Source organism: Poromitra crassiceps (genome assembly GCF_964638095.1).
Source record: "Poromitra crassiceps genome assembly, chromosome: 1".
Classification (NCBI taxonomy): domain Eukaryota; kingdom Metazoa; phylum Chordata; class Actinopteri; order Beryciformes; family Melamphaidae; genus Poromitra; species Poromitra crassiceps.
The window spans coordinates 72,759,645-72,776,372 of record NC_139623.1 but is presented as its reverse complement, the minus strand read 5'-3'; the positions used below and the strand labels follow the sequence as shown (position 1 = coordinate 72,776,372).

The 16,728-nt window shown below is 42.5% G+C and overlaps 1 protein-coding gene across 1 annotated transcript in view; it reads right to left on the bottom strand.

The window, feature by feature from the left end:
• LOC310781130 (aldehyde dehydrogenase family 3 member A2-like) overlaps nt 1-16,335 on the bottom strand; it is a 72,034-nt gene extending 55,699 nt beyond the window's left edge. The window contains exon 1 of the mRNA XM_083641676.1: nt 16,196-16,335. The gene's annotated coding sequence lies outside the window, so the exon portion shown is untranslated. The remainder of the gene's footprint in view (nt 1-16,195) is intronic.
• Between the last annotated feature and the right edge of the window lie 393 nt (nt 16,336-16,728).

Sequence of the window (16,728 nt, the reverse complement as noted above, 5' to 3'; positions counted from 1 at the left end):
CCAATGACTCCTGTGACGGTGGTCAGGGAATGAAAGAGGAACAGGACAACTGTCTACACGGACCCAAACCTCGATCCCTGCTGCAGATGGCCGCAGATCTGGAGAGATATTTGTGGCTGTGAAGAACAGTCATCATCTATACAGTGATATGATCTAGTTATCAGGGAGACGCTGTCTTATCTGCATAAATCATATTGAATAGTACCAGACAAAACCTTCAAAACAAATCAAGCTCTGGAATACAATCAATGAACTGTTATAGTGTAACCTACATAGAAAAAAGTTTGACATGGGCACTTCACACAGACTACCTGGAGTAAAGACACATGAAGCACTCTTTTCTGTCTGCACGTTTATTAATAGGGGCTGAGTGACGTTTCGACAGATAATCTGTCTTCTTCAGAGTCAAAAAGACTTAATGTTAGACTTTTTAAAATGTTAGTGTTTCAGAGCACCTTGCTGCTACAAACTGAACATTTTCTAGTTGGAACAAATAAGATTATTAAATACTATAATTAATTGGGCTATATTTCAAGACAATCTGTGATGACATGTTTCCTGTCACACCTAGCCCTCATTCGCAGCTTGACAGAAAACGTTGATCAGGCTCTGGAGATCTGGGATCAGTGGGATGTACCGGTAGTAGTCCTTATCAATGCTCTCCAAAACACATCCTACAGGAGAACATAAAACTGTTATTCTTTGCAATTCTTTTAAAATCAATGCTAAAACATTTTAGGGTAAAATATTGACACGAGTAACTGGTGATCTGCAGATGATGTAAACTTTTGTAATAAATGTTATCTCTTGTACTTCAACCTCTGTCTAGTCTGGTCAATTATAGGACAAGATACACTTAGCCTACTGTAACACAGTCTTGGGTTTTGTCTTCATTGCCTAGAATTATTATTATTATTATTAAAACGATTATGAATTATATTCGCTAAACATTATCTTAACAGACTTACCAGCTTAGGCTTCATTCTGTGATGCGTTTGTTATGGTTTGTTGTTGTTCACTTCCTCCCAGCATGCATTGTGCTACTCCATTTCGCTACTAAATAGCAACCAAATGAGCCGAAATAGATATGAAGGTAGATCTCAATTTTGTGTAATGGTAACACAACCTGCAATTGTAGAACATTTCAATATTGGACCAAATAAAACGTCGAAATGAAAACACCACCCTATGTGAAACATATATGTAATTATATATCCCTCGTCGATTTAACGTGATTTAGGTAAGTGACAGCGGAACGCGCTTCTACTGTCATCTCCTACTGTGATGTCCGCTCCAATAAATTGGCTCTACTTCACATTTTAGTTTTACAATAAAAACACATTTATGCAATGACTTTACATAATGTAGGGTATATTTATGTGCATCATCCTTCCTGCAGCAGAACCGAACCGAAGATTGGAGCAGAGGACATGACAGAGAAACTTAGCCGACCAACAGTCTGCTTCAATCAATGAATGCTTTATATTTATTGAAATTAAATATGCTGATATCTGGTGGTCTGAAATTACTCTCTCTAGCTACAGTAGGGTAACTGGCTCCTATTGTGTCTTATTATTGTAACGTTTGAATCAGCGTTTCATAACTTTATAATAGCCTATTACTGTATAGCCTGGATGACGTTAGCTAATGCTACCCAGCCTTACATTGGCATATGCTGCATTTAGCTTGTGGTATTATGTAGGCTACAGTAATATTGTATAGCTGGCTAGACAGACGAGTTTATCTGGAATCAGTGTGACAAGATCCCTGCTGCTAGCTTGTCTGCCTTTCTGTGTCAGAGTAGCTAGCTACAGTATCTGCATTACATGCTACACCATGCAAATATATTTCGATATAATTCAAACAATTAGCCCACCGTACCACTGGACTGTACAGTATTGCTGTGAAAAAGTTACATTTGATTGTGTCAAGTGTTACATGTTATATTTTTAACTGAGCTTTGCGGAATTACCTCAACACAATTGTGTTGTGTATCAGCTTTAAATATCCAATATATACAGCATTAAACAAACGACCAGCAGCATTCAAATGTGCAAAAACTTTATATTTATTGAAATGTGGTGATCTCATGTCACATTACATAATGTTATGCCTAAATGGTCTACTGCCCAGAAGCGTCACTTTACATGTTTGGTAGAGAATTATTTTAATTATGTTAAACCAGCGTTTATCTTCCATAATGCATTAAATCATAATCACAATGCTATGAAGACATTAGCTGATCACCACAGAGCTGCACAGACAAGTTTATCAGATAATTTCGCCGTAAAATGTGTCCAGGTAATCAGCTCTGAAGCCCCGGCTTGTATGGTCTGCTAAAATCCAATTTCGATATAGGTGTTATTTTGATCAACAGACCTCATAACGGGGATCTATACTATTACGTGTGCTAAATAAACAAGCTGCAGGTCTAGCATCACATTATTCAGTTTAAGGATCCTTATGTGGAAACATTTTGAGAACCACTGTTTTGAAGTACTATTACTATAGCTGTTTTCATTCTCACATGACAATACAACAGAATAGAGTATCAAACAAAAATTTTTTTATTGCATACACAAGCTCACAGCGTCCATGTAAATCCTCATCTTTATCACCGATCTGCAACACCATGATTCCCACATTAACATTAACAGCTGTTTTCACTTGAATTTCCTCAACGTAGTTGCATAGCCATATAGCTAGCCAGCTAGTAGCTAGCTCGGGAGCTATGCTTTGGAAAGACAAAAAGCTAATGGCTAGGTAGTGCTAAGCCGCTGCAGCTGTTACACGTCATTGACAAAGACGCACTCTCCGATTGGCCGATCACGGCAGGACTGATGTTGGCAGTCACGCCGTCACTCATTGGCTGCGGGTCTGCGCGGGTCTTTCAATCGCCCCAGAAATCGATTTGAATGGCTCGACCTCTAGACCCTAGTGACTGGGAACAATGAGAGCAGATCACGTGGGGGCTGGGTTTACCTAGGCTAGATTATACCTGCCCAACACTCCTGATTTTCACGGGAGTCTCCCTATTTTTAACCCTCTCTCCTGTTGTGATGGTAATTTCTTGTTAATCTCCTGATATAATAGTGCTACAAATACAATGGCTGTAGCAGATGGGATTTATTAACATAATTGTGCCTTTTATTGAGTTGTTGGGGGTCGTTTTGTTTTTCTTTGAGTCGAGCACAAATGGCAAAATGCGGCCCCAGGGCCGACTGTAGAACAGTCATTTCTTACACATGAGATTACTTTTAGCCTTTTAGTCATAAGGATTATTGAAAGATATTCCATATTCCAGACTGAAATGTTATAACAGAAGTGCAGTATTGGCCAGAATGACATGAACATTTGGACACTTATTCAGCGGGTATCTTGCATGTTGCGTTCAGGTGCACTGTAATTGTATTTATTTTATTTTATTTTTGCAATTCCATCGCGGGCCGTATTTTGCCCATGTGTGATATTGGTGCTTATATGCCTCTTAAGAAATCATGTTGTTTAGTTGCTGCTCAAGAACCACATTTCTTATGGACAGAATCAAATGAAGTGTTGTTATTTACCTAGCCTAATCATTATTAAAGATTTAGGCTTCTCGGCATTGGTGTTTTTCATGCAAAGGTATACGAGGGATCAGCCGAGCAGCATTTTGGTAAACAAACCACGTCACTGGGTGGCAACGGCAATGGAACCCTATGGAGCGTGAGCTTTGGGAGGCTTGAGTGTCTGACTCTAGCCGGCTGACTCTGTTTACATTTTAAAAACGGCGACAGTTCACACAACTTTAACACGACATGCATATATTATACATCAAACTCTTGAGCTACTTCTGCAGCCCATACCACGAATGGAGGATAAACAGATCCAGGATCTGTCTTTTGATCTGGTTTGGCTTAACCAGATCAAAGCAATCAAGCTATTCGGTACCACGACGGCGGTTATCAGCTGGGTCTGTTAATTCAAGATTTCCTTATCAGCTCTGAGCTTGTGCACCTGAAAATTCTCGTGAACAGGAGCTCAGGCCCACAAAAGAGGCGTGGTCTGTAACAACTAGCCAATCACAATGCAATATGGACAGCTCTGGATTTTACAGCATCAGACATGCCTATTTCCTCATTCATTTAAATTTAATTAACGGAGCTTTACTGCATGTCAGAATCAAAGTCTGCGTTGGATAATGAGTCTGTTACTGAAGGACTGTCTAAAGTTACCGCTTCACACCTGTCATTTGATCTCTGCTGCCGTTTCTGCCTACAGCAGATTAATATACTCAATAAAACCCGCATGTGTTTTTTGCGAGTAGAAGTGTAAACTCAGTCTAAAGTTCTGAAATCCCTAGGCCTATTTTAGATCATAGATTTAACGTTAGAAATATAGGCTCTGAATCAACACAGTGCAGGCGTAGCTTTCATTGAATTTTAAAAAAATCTCTAAAAATAGCAGCTCCGCTGCACACAGCGCACATTAGTGCGCTTTGGAGATGTTTATGGTAACCTTTTTACGCAGGTGATTTAGTGATATTTCTCCACGCAGCGTTCAGCTGCAATCGGCAGGGTCAAACGTGCTTGGGAGCAAATAAAAATGAATACTTCGCTGGAGGAACAAACCATAATCTTAAGAATTCAAAGATGTAATAAAAACCAAAGGCAACACTGCTGCACATAATAATCACAGAAAGGAGGGCTGGCAAAAAAATTGCAGATTGTCTCAATGTTATTCAGCTTGCTTGATTTCACCACCGAAATTCAGCATCTCCGTTGCGCACACGGTGCGCAACGGAGATGTATATGATGTATATGACGATGTATATGATTAAATGGGTCTTGGCGGTCGCAAAAGACTCTTCTCTCCTTTTCCAGGAAGCTCATTGGTTCTTGGCCGGTGCCTTTTAAGGTTTAATCTTATCCTTGCAACTTAACCTGCTCTGGACCAGGTTAACTCTGAAGCATAAGTTGCTTGGAAATATATCTCGGTAAGAAGTTAACTAGTGTCGTAGCACGGCAAACCCAGGGTTAAACCTGAAGTTACCTTGCTAAGCCACCAATCTTGCTTCGTGGTATAGGCCTCTGCTCTCACTCAGAATGTCAAAATACAAGCGACATGCATGGGCTCTATTTACCCCCTGGCCTTAAATTTGTGTTTATGGCTGGGCGCAGCCGCAGCGCTATTAGTGGGCGTGGTCACGCACATTCCCTAATTTTAACATGGTGCTAAAAGGCAAGGTGCGCGGCGGAAACCATTTAACCACGCCTTTTTAAGCGTAGAATTCACAAGTGTGGCCATTGGTGATCTCCAGTAAACCAATCACATTCTTCCCTTCCAAGCTCCCGATCGGAGCCACGAAGCACACTCCAGTCTGGTTGCGGCTGCATGCTGTCCAGGCCCGTATCTAGCTGTGAGGTCACCGAGATCCGGACCTCGGTAAGAATTTCAGAGAAAAGAAAAAAAAAAAGCCTCCATGGAAAGCATGGAAAACACGGGATCGCTTTTATTTTGAAACGAAAGGCAAGTCGGTGGCTCAGTGGTAGAGCTGTCGCCTCACAGTCAGAAGGTCCTGAGTTCGATTCTCGCCTGGGACACTGTGGGCGCTGTGGTTGTGTTCCCCCCCATATCTTCAGTGCCTACTGCCCAGGTGGGGTATCTCGTCGTAAGGGCCTTTCTGGTTGTGTGGAGTTTGCATGTTCTCCCCGTGCTCCCCCAGGGGGTTCCTCCGTATATAAACCCCCCACCACCAAAAACATGCAGAAGATCAGATCGTCATCGTCATCCGACCAGTAATAATAATAATAATAATAATGATTGGATTTATATAGCGCCTTTCCAAGTGCTCAAAGCGCTTCACAGAATCATTATTCGTTCACACCATTCGTACCGGTGGTTCGAAAGCGTGGCAGCCACACATCGGCGCTCAACGGCCCCTCCGACCACCATAATTCATGTCTACATACCAATCATACGAGGCAAGGAGGGTTAAGTGTCTTGCCCAAGGACACAGCGACAGCAGCTGGGAGGGAGCGGGGATCGAACCGCCAACCCTTGCGTCATTGGCCGACCCGCTCTACCTCCTGAGCTAAAGCCGCCCCCAGTGACGACAACATCCGAAGTTGGTCCCCGGGCGCTGTACGAGAAAGCGACCACTGCTCCTGGCCTGCCCCCCGGAGGAAAGGACATGCCTGGATGGGTTAAATGCAGAGGACACTTTTCACCGGCCACCGTCAGCATGAGTGTGTTGTGGCCGCATGCATGTGTTGTGGTGTTCGTGTGACAATAAAAGACGGGGCTTGTCCCGTTACGAGAGAGTTTTTTTAAAAAAAGTCAGGCAGGAAGTCATCTGACGCGCGTCCGCGGTAACTTGATTTCACTTGACAAGCGCAGGAGGTAGGAGCAGCAGGAAGACATGGTGACTGCCTGGCGAGATAATTGAAAGTGAGCGAGCTGCGAGACAGTGAGCGAGTGAACGACAGACGAGGTGAGTGAGTGACACTGACAGATTTTTTAGCAACAACCAAGAAAGTAAGTGTCTAGTCTGTCTCTTAAGTAACGTTACCTGTGACACGTTGGGAAGCTACTGGCTAATCATGCATGATGAAGGCTCAATTAAGGCTTGTTATCAATCAGTGCCATGCTCCCGAAGTCAGGTATGCAGGTGGCTGTTTCATGACTTTGTGTGTTGTGTACGGCTTGGGTTGTGTTTGTTAGTTACAATTATGTTGACAGGAGAGCTGAGCAGGTGGTGACATGAAAGAGAATATACTGAATAATGACATCACAACAGTATAGACCAATTATACGCCTACGTCACAATGACAACAAAGCAAGCTGCGTGCGCAATGTGTAGGCAGAAAACCGTCAGCCCAGCATTCACATCATTAAAAATGCCCAACTTTGTAGTGCTCTTCATAATCAGGTAAGCTGCCTGTAGCTGTAGGCTGCTCAGCCACATCGCTCGGTTAGTTAACGACCAAGTAACGTTACATAATGTCATTATTGAGTTGTGTGCATTATCAACATAACAATATATCTTTGCAAGTTACAGAATAATTATCTACGCTATCCCCAGTTATAAAGGAATGCACGATATGTATGACTAGGCTTGGCCAATTGACAGCGCCAGTGCGTATGGGTCTGTAAGACATATCCCATTAAACAACGTTAATTTCGATGCATAACATTGCTTATCACTAGGCGATAAGCTGTGGTAGTAAGCCGAGAACTGCATTTTAAAACTAAAATATAACTGTGTGTTGCAGATGGGCATAGAGCAGTCCTGACAGCGGGGCTTTTTCACTGTCTGTGAATGCTGGGCTGAGGGTTTTCTGCCTACACGTTGCGCGCGCAGCTCAATGTTGACAAGCTGTATAAGGGGTCTATAATCCTAATGTTGATTTAGAATGAGATATTCCTCTAAATATGGCTAAAAAAGGTAAAAAAAACATTTTTTTATTTAAAATGATATCTAAATATGGCTAAAAAAGGGAAGAAAAAAAAAGCTAAAAACAAATCAGCGGCGCCCGCCTTGCCATGTCTGGACCTCCCCAATTTCGAAACCCTGGATACGGGCCTGATGCTGTCATCTCTCCATACCAATTTGGACATCTCAGCGCATCCCAGATCATAGCCTAAACATCTCTCCCACACACAGGCTGAAGAAGGGCTGCTGCCCAAATGTCTGTGTGGCAATACAAGTATTCAACTTGGAGTGCTCTCCTCCTTTCTTGATGGCTGTCATGTAGAGTTCTCAACGGTCCTAAAAAATCTAATCCGACCCAACCCAACCCGCTTGAGACGCGGACCGAGCTCAACTCGCCCGCCGTTGTCACATACACTCCAGGGCTCGACGTTAACTTTTAAAAGTGGTTGCAAAGGGGCAACCTGGCAAGAGCTTTTGGTTGCCCGAATAAAAATATGGTTGCCCAATTTTAGTCGCCTTATATTTTGAGTAATTAAGATACTATGCAGTCATAAGCCGGCTTAATAATGACGATGTGACAGAAAAGTAAGTATAATAGTCTATAGTATATATTAGAACACGGCTCTCTTGAATACTCGATTCTGATTGGTCAATCAACAATATTCACCGGTCATTATTTCTCGACAACCGACCGCTGCTCTGCCACACCTGGATTAATCAGTTGATAAGAGCCGTTTGTCAGCAAGCCACTACTAATTAGGCCAACCAGTTGCAGCTGTGGTGTCTTGTGTGCCAATTACGAATGAAACCGCTTTGTCGTTGAAAACGCTATTAAAAAATATATTTGAATAATTATTTTTGTCAGATTATTGAATGATTTAGTTGTAGGCCGTGTTCTAAGCGGGATAATGTATATTGAGGCGGTGATTACTGGGAAATAATGACCTTCAGGTGAACGATTAACGCATTATTTCCCCCGTAATCACCGCGTCAATATACATTATCCCTTACGTATAATAGGCCTATTCAGTGCGCGCACCGGGTGTAGTAGTAGTAATAGTGATAATAATAATAATAATAATAATAATAATAATAATAATAATAATAATAATAATAATAATAAATTTGTATAATTTCGTTTTCTAAACAAATATTATTTTTTGTTTTTATAATGCATTTGCACTGAAAGGATTTGTTTAACTAATATTTGTGAACTTTCATTTTTTTACAGTTATTGTTCATATTGTGCTTAATTTATTAATTAAAAGCGTTATTGATAATGAAGTAGCCTATGCCTCCTCATGTTCATTCAGGGATACTATGATGACAGTGGTTTGGGGCCCCCACTCTAATGGCTCATTTCCACCGCAGGTAGTAGCGCGATCCCGCTCCGCTCGACTCGATAAATTGTCTCATCCCACCGGTTTAAACTGTCCCAGCCCGGGTTGTATTGGGGTCGAGTCGTGCTACTTTTCGTACCTGCTTCGTCGAGGTTCTATTCTGTGAACCCGGGTTCATACGGTGACGTGAAAACATTGTAGACGACTGATTGGCCAGGCAGAATCGTGTTTACTCTATCTACTGACTGTCAATGCACTGCATACCAGTTTAGTGGGCTTACATTCTCTTCTGTTATGTTATTTCCATCAGTCTTTGTGTTGCTGCCTTCGCCTCTGGTGAAATAAAGTCGTGGCGGTGGTTTCAATTGTTTTCAGAGTGAAAAAAGTCCGCTGCTCAGCAAGCTCCTGTAGTTAGTTGAGCTGCAGCGCTCCGTTAGGCCGCAGCGGGTGTTTGGTGAAGCCGCGGTCTTGCCTGAGAGGCCGCGGGGTACAGGGCAGGCTTCACTCTGTTGCGCCTCTTCCGTCCGCGCGCAGCGCAGCGCATGCCTGAGTTTGACTAACTACAAAGTGATATCCATTCTCCTGGCCGATTGTCATATTCGCCCATGTACACTGTAGGTCAGCGATCCTCAAAGTCCGGACTCCGGTCCACATCCGGACCCAGACGCCGTCCTATCCGGACCGAGCCCTATAACCTACAAATCACTGAATAGTTACATTTTCACGGAGCATTTCTATTTTAACCGGCACATGCTTTTCTAGCCTTTACGGTACTGGTTTATCTGTCAGGAAGCTCACAGACCAATGCATGCGCTGTAAATCATCACACGTGATGCTACTCAGCCAATCAACAAGCGAATCGATTCTGCCTGCTGCTGCTGCGGGAGAGTTGACACACGGACGTAGGAGAGGCGAGACTCGGAGAAATGCGAGATAAGTATTTCACATCGCGTGCTCAAATACACTGATCATCAACACTGATGAAGGCCTAGTGCCGAAACTTGTTTGTGCTGTACCCCGGACTGAGGTCAATTAAATGAGAAAAAGGACATCTTGTTGTGCTGGCTTGTTCTTCGTATTGATTCTGTGCTTGTGCCTTGCACCGGACCTTTCTGTTGTACTTTCCGAGTGTGCTCGTTTTTCCACTTTTTCGATGCCATAAAGTAAACACACAAAAAGTACTGTTCAAACAAATGGATTAGGCCTACTCCCTTGATCCCCCTGTGAAATGTAAGAAAAAGATCACATAGCCCAGGCTACCTCCTTAACAAACAAAAAACAATATTCCTATTTCTTAATGTAAAAAGGATATAATCTAGCGCTCAAAACTCTTTTTTGTTATACTAATAATAGCTCCCAACACTGACAGGACTATGGATTGATTATAGTCTAGTAGGAACGGGGGGTCCCCGCGCACCCGAAAGATATATTTTTCTAACATAGATTTTTGTACTCCTCAAGGTGTCTAATAAACAAATTTTGTTGTTACCCCGTTGAAATAGTGTCCCATGGGTCCGTTTGGCGGCCATCTTTGCGGGCATATTGCGATGTCTGATGAAAATGGATAAGGGTCATAACTTTTGAACTAGACGTCATACAGAGACAAATGACACCACTTTTCTGTATGATTTCTGCATGAGGAATTGATTGAGAGGGTTGTTTTAATGATTTTAACAGGTTTGGTATAGTAAAACTCAAAAACATTAGAAAAAAGTGTCTAATTTACTCTCAAAATCTTGCAAAAGAAATCTATCTACATATTAGTCCATGGGCCAGAAGGGTTGGGAATAATGCTCATATTGATTTTTGGCAAGGTATACATCTCTAAAGTTAGAAAATATGTGAGAGCATTGCACCAATGGTAGCTAAATGTGTGTTATCACTCGATTTATAACACCATGCAAAACATAATAGTTGCGGGACTTTTAGGGACATTTGAGGCTAAGTTCATGCAAATCAAGTCTAAAAGCACCAGATTTTGCCCAGAATTAGCCCAGGGCATGCTCTAACAATTGAGCCAGAGTGCCCGAGCCGGTGACCCCCGGGGTCACCATGGCGGCCAAATCCAATATGACCACTGTCCGAAAAAGATTTTGGTTATAACTTTTGAAAGAGATGAGCTAGAAATACAGACTTGGTGTCTATCTTATGTTTTTTGACCATTAGAAAGGTGTTGGAATGCTTATCTTTACTAATGAAGATGTGTGTGGAGCCCTAATCTGCATATTTCCAAGATGGCGGCTACCTGAATATGAGTTTTACCATAACTGTTGATGCTTTTAGTAAACTCGGTGTCCATTTTATGGTTTTTGAGTTTTAGAAACACATTGTAATACTCAGATTTATGATTTAATCTATCTATGCACTCTACTTTGCATAGTAAATAGGCTACCAATATGGCTGCTATCCCATTTCTTTTTTACATACACTTTTGTAGTTGTAAGAATGAGTTACCATCAAACTGGTGGAAACAAACAATCTACAGTATTTATCTTACATATTTTATTGAAACAATTAGTGAGTAACACTTAGGTATGTCCATGGGTTGGGGGGGTTAAGTTAGATTGAGTGTAAAGTGTTTTTTGTTTATATCCTTATATCCACAGCCAGATTAATCAAATATTGTTGTCTTGACCGCATTGTTGGTACAGGCACTCTTGCATCCACATTGAGGTGCCACGGGCTCCAGCTTTACAGCATTCACAGCACCCACTACATGACATTTTGCAGCTGCAGCAGAGAATGATGGCTCAGGCTTTACTGGCATCTGAAAGATGGGTCCAGTAAGGTTCCCAAGCCTTGGTCATGGGAGTCCCAGTACGGGAGCGTACCTATGTTCCCCGGGTCCTATATTCCCCGGGTCCTATGTTCCCCATTTGTGTGGGACCGGGGAACATAGAACCCTTCCTAACCTCCCCCAGACCCTAACCCAAAACCTAACCTCTCCCACCCCTCACGCCTAAACCTAAGGTCGGCATTGCGGGTGGTCGGCATAGCGGATAGACACCCCAAATGTTACGGAGAGTGTTAAAAACGGGGAACATAGGACCCGGGGAACATAGGACCCGGGGAACATAGGGATGACCCCCCCCAGTACCAGCCCCACGTACTGAACTCTGGATATTTTGCTGGACAGAGGTTGCCTGATTCCAGTAGAAGCTGGTGTGCAGCAGTCCCCATTTGACATGCTGAATCAGTGCATCTTGGGTGGGAGGCAGGTTATCAAGGGACTTGGTACCATTTGAGAAAAGCTGATGTCTGGCTTCATCTACTTGGCTGGAGACACAGCTCTTGCTGGACATGACAACAACCATAATGCTTCCAGTCTTTGGACATCGACATCTGAGTTGATCGGTTCAGGCTCCAAGGTGAAGGCGTCCACGGTCTCAGTGAGATCCGATGTTGCTTCCCAAGCTGCCCATCCACTCCTTTTCCCATAGCCCTGGAAGGCTGATGTAGTATCACATCATTTTAGCACATGGAAGAGATGTAATGCCAGTGATCTCTGGGGACCAAGAACATTGCAGATTTTGTGAACATAAATGTACTTTCCACATGTGAAGCCAATCCAGTGCTCTGTGAGGTCTAATGTGTAGAAGAAGCGTATTGCAAGTATTACAACATCACTGTCGGACGTATGGATCCTGAGTTTCTATGGCTACTAGCCCAGCATATGCCAGGTGCTATAAATCATTCTACGTAGTGTCTGCTTCAGGATGGTTACAAGGCTGAAGTGCAGATATGTCATATTCAGATCTGTTGGAAAGTATAACATCCTTCTTGGTAGAAAGGAGGAGTTCATCCCAAAACCCTGGTCGCCCTCACCTTGGGGTTGTCATGTACAGCAAAAGCTGTGGCTCCATCCAAGTAGATGATGCTAGACATTAGCTTTTTTCAAATGCATCACGATAACCTGCCTACCACCCAAGATGCACTGATTCAGCATGTAAAATGGGGACTGCTGCAGGCCAGCTTCTACTACTGGAATCAGGCAACCTCTGTCCAGCAAAATATCCAGAGTTCAGTACGTGGGGCTGGTACTGGGACTCCATGACCAAGACTTTGGAACCTTACTGGACCCATCTTCCAGATGCCAGTAAAGCCTGAGTCATCATTCTCTGCTGCGTCTGCAAAAAGTCATGTAGTGGGTGCTGTGAATGCTGTAAAGCTGGAGCCCGTGGCACCTCAATGTGGATGCAAGACTGCCTGTACCAACAATGAGGGTCGAGACAACACTATTTTAGTAATCTGGCTGTGGATATAAGGATATAAACAAAAATCACTTGTCATCTGAAGTCTTTTATGCAAAATCAGTCACCCTGGTAAATCAAAAGGACTGAGCACTTCTAACTCAATTCAACCCATGGACATAAGTATGCTACTACTCACTTGTACATAGGCACCAATTAGGGATGTTCATCAATTATCGAAAATCGATAATCGATCGTTAAGGATTGGAATCGATCCTGTGGCATTTGGATCGATTTTTTAATTATTAAAAAAAAAAAAAAAAAAAAAAATTTTTTTTTTGGACTAGGTTTGGGTGGAATTCGTTACTCCTCGCCCCACTCCATTGCACAGCCGACTAACGTGAGGTGGAGCTTCATATAGTCTCTAGTTTTCTGGCTGGGCACGGGCCTTTGTGCCAACAAAACTGTTTTAAACATGGGAAATTCACACCGGCATGCGCCGGGGACAGCAGTGTTGGAGAGGAGACACATTGAAATAAAGAGTTCATTGAGGAGAACACGTTGTCTTTCGTATTTTCTGCCATAGGCATTCATTTTGTAAAAAAAAAAAAAAAAAAAAAAAAATTGAAAATATTGAAAATATTGAAAATTTTCTAAGTATTAATAAAATCGATAATCGATAATTGATCGTTAATTCTCACCGATTATCGATTTTGGAAATTTTTCAAAATGAACATCCCTAGCACCAATATATGTTTTCTTCTGTTTTTGTTTCTGATATTGTAATATTTTGTTCAAATTCTAAACACGTTTGATCAGTATTGATAGCATTTCACATTTATGGAGAGCATTGATGCACAGACTGGCTATTACCTGTATCAATGGGAATGGGTTCTACTATATTTCTCTAATTGTTTCAATAAAATATGTAAGATACATACTGTAGATTGTTTGTTTCCACCAGTTTGATGGTAACTTATTCTTACAAGTCTACACTCAATCTGGATGAAAGTGTATGTAAAAAGAAAATCAGTTAGCGGCCATATTGGTAGCCTACTTACTATGCAAAGTAGAGTGCTATAGATAGATTAAATCATGAATCTGAGTATTACAATGTGTTTCTAAAACTCAAAAACCATAAAATGGACACCGAGTTTACTAAAAGCATCAACAGTTATGGTAAAACTCATATTCAGGTAGCCGCCATCTTGGAAATATGCAGATTAAGGGTCCACACACATGTTCATTAGTAAAGATAAGCATTCCAACACAATGGTCAAAAAACATAAGATAGACACCAAGTCTGTATTTCTAGCTCATCTCTTTCAAAAGTTATAGCCAAAATCTTTTTCGGACAGTGGTCATATTGGATCTGGCCGCCATGGTGACCCCGGGGGTCACCGGCTCGGGCACTCTGGCTCAATTGTTAGAGCATGCCCTGGGCTAATTCTGGGCAAAATCTGGTGCTTTTAGACTTGATTTGCATGAACTTAGCCTCAAATGTCCCTAAAAGTCCCGCAACTAATTATGTTTTGCATGGTGTTATAAATCGAGTGATAACACACATTTAGCTACCATTGGTGCAATGCTCTCACATATTTTCTAACTCTAGAGATGTATACCTTGCCAAAAGTCAATATGAGCATTATTCCCAACCCTTCTGGCCCATGGACTAATATGTAGATAGATTTATTTTGCAAGATTTTGAGAGTAAATTAGACACTTTTTTCAAATGTTTTTGAGTTTTACTATACCAAACCTGTTAAAATCATTAAAACAACCCTCTCAATCAATTCCTCATGCAGAAATCATACAGAAAAGTGGTGTCATTTGTCTCTGTATGACGTCTAGTTCAAAAGTTATGACCCTTATCCATTTTCATCAGACATCGCAATATGCCCGTAAAGATGGCCGCCAAACGGACCCATGGGACACTATTTCAACGGGGTAACAACAAAATTTGTTTATTAGACACCTTGAGGAGTACAAAAATCTATGTTAGAAAAATATATCTTTCGGGTGCGCGGGGACCCCCGTTCCTACTAGACTATAGACCAAATCACCGTGACGTCACCATGTAAACAAATTTACTTCCGGGTACCACTTGGGAAAGGCGGCAGGTTTAAATGTGCGTGTTGTCATATAAATGCTGTCAAACCCTCTCGTTGTTTTCGGCCGACTACTTTCAATTTAAATGGTTAAACGGTTGGTAAACATGCTTGTCCGACGTATCTAGCCTTTCTTCTGTGTTTGTTTTATGTAGTGTTAGCTAGCTAATAAAGTTTGTTTGTCTGTCAAACTCGCTGTTTTTTTACGTTACAGACAGAGTAACCTCGCGTCACCAGGCTCTTCTCGGCGAGAAAGAGCCTGGTACAGACAGAGCTACTGACGCCAGGTCAATTTAATTTAGCTTCAAGTCTACTCTAGTCTGGTCCAACAGGTAAATTAGCTAGTCTGGTCTCCACTAACGTTAGTGAAAGTGTTGTTATGAATGATATTAAACAACAACACAACACGGACGAACCATTTTTGTCTTCTTTGTCTGTTTTTGTCTTCAACACGTCAGTTTGTGCCGTCCACCGCCATTATAATGTGTGGACCTCAGGGGTACCCGGAAGTAAATGTAAACATCCCGCTGATTTGGTCTATTAGCATGACCAATCATTCAAAATGAAAGTGGCTCCCTAGCGGTCACGAGGTGAACTACAGTGGGGGGTTTATTATGGCAACGAGCCCTCCACTGTAGTTCAGCTCGGGTCGCTGCTGCGTTCATTGTTCCTTCCTTGTTTATGGAAAGCGGAGAACCGTTTGTGCCAGACAGACAGTGAAGAAACCACAGGAGGAGAATTACATAACTTGACGGGCTTGGCCGATGTGATCATATGAGAACTTCACAGTTCCAGTACGTTGATGAAATAAATTACAGTTTGACTATAGTTAAAATGAGCGTGGCGTATTTAGCCGACAACGCAGTTAGCCTATTTTCGTTACCGTTAAAAACTCCACCAAGGCATGCGCTCACGAATAGGCTACATTGTTTATATTCGGCGCCTTTGTAGCAATTCATAGTCTTTGCAAATGTTGCGGTCTCCTGCAGCGTTCCGCAAAAATATACACTCGCACGCATCCTCTTTGACCGTTAACTACTTAAACTCAATAATGATGACGCTGCAGCTGTCGCCTTTGGATTGGCATTGGCCTAACGAAAGGAGTCAAACACGACAGAATACTAGGCTACGTTGCATTCTCACCTGAATACGTTCAGATGCGTTGTTTAAGATCCTTCAGGCTTGATGGTGAAGCACAGTCTACTGTGGCGGAGATAGCGGCCAGTGACACCGGAGTCTTCCTCCCAGAGGCTCCCATGGACTCCACTCCCACCCCGTTTAGGGCACTCCCCTACAGGGGCAGGACCAGCACTTTCAGCTGCTGCCCAGGGCTTTTGATCTGCCTTTCATCATATCATATCATAGAGACAGTCCGCATGTCTGGGAACGCCCACAAAATGTTAAACGGCTGGCGCGCGAGTGGGGTAAAACCAGTCTATGGGTAAAACCGCCGATATATCTCAGTGGGCTGACTCACCAAAAGACGGTGCTGCGGCTCTAAACTACAGGTTTGGGGATTCTAGAGCAGAACACAAGACGTCTGCTCAGATGTGCGTTTACTGCGGTGGTTAAATCCCTGATCGTGTCTGCCTGGGCTGGGCTGGGCTATCAGCTAAATTCTAACTTTGCTGAATGGATAGAAGGGGGGAATTTACCCCACCCTGACTCCGCCCCCA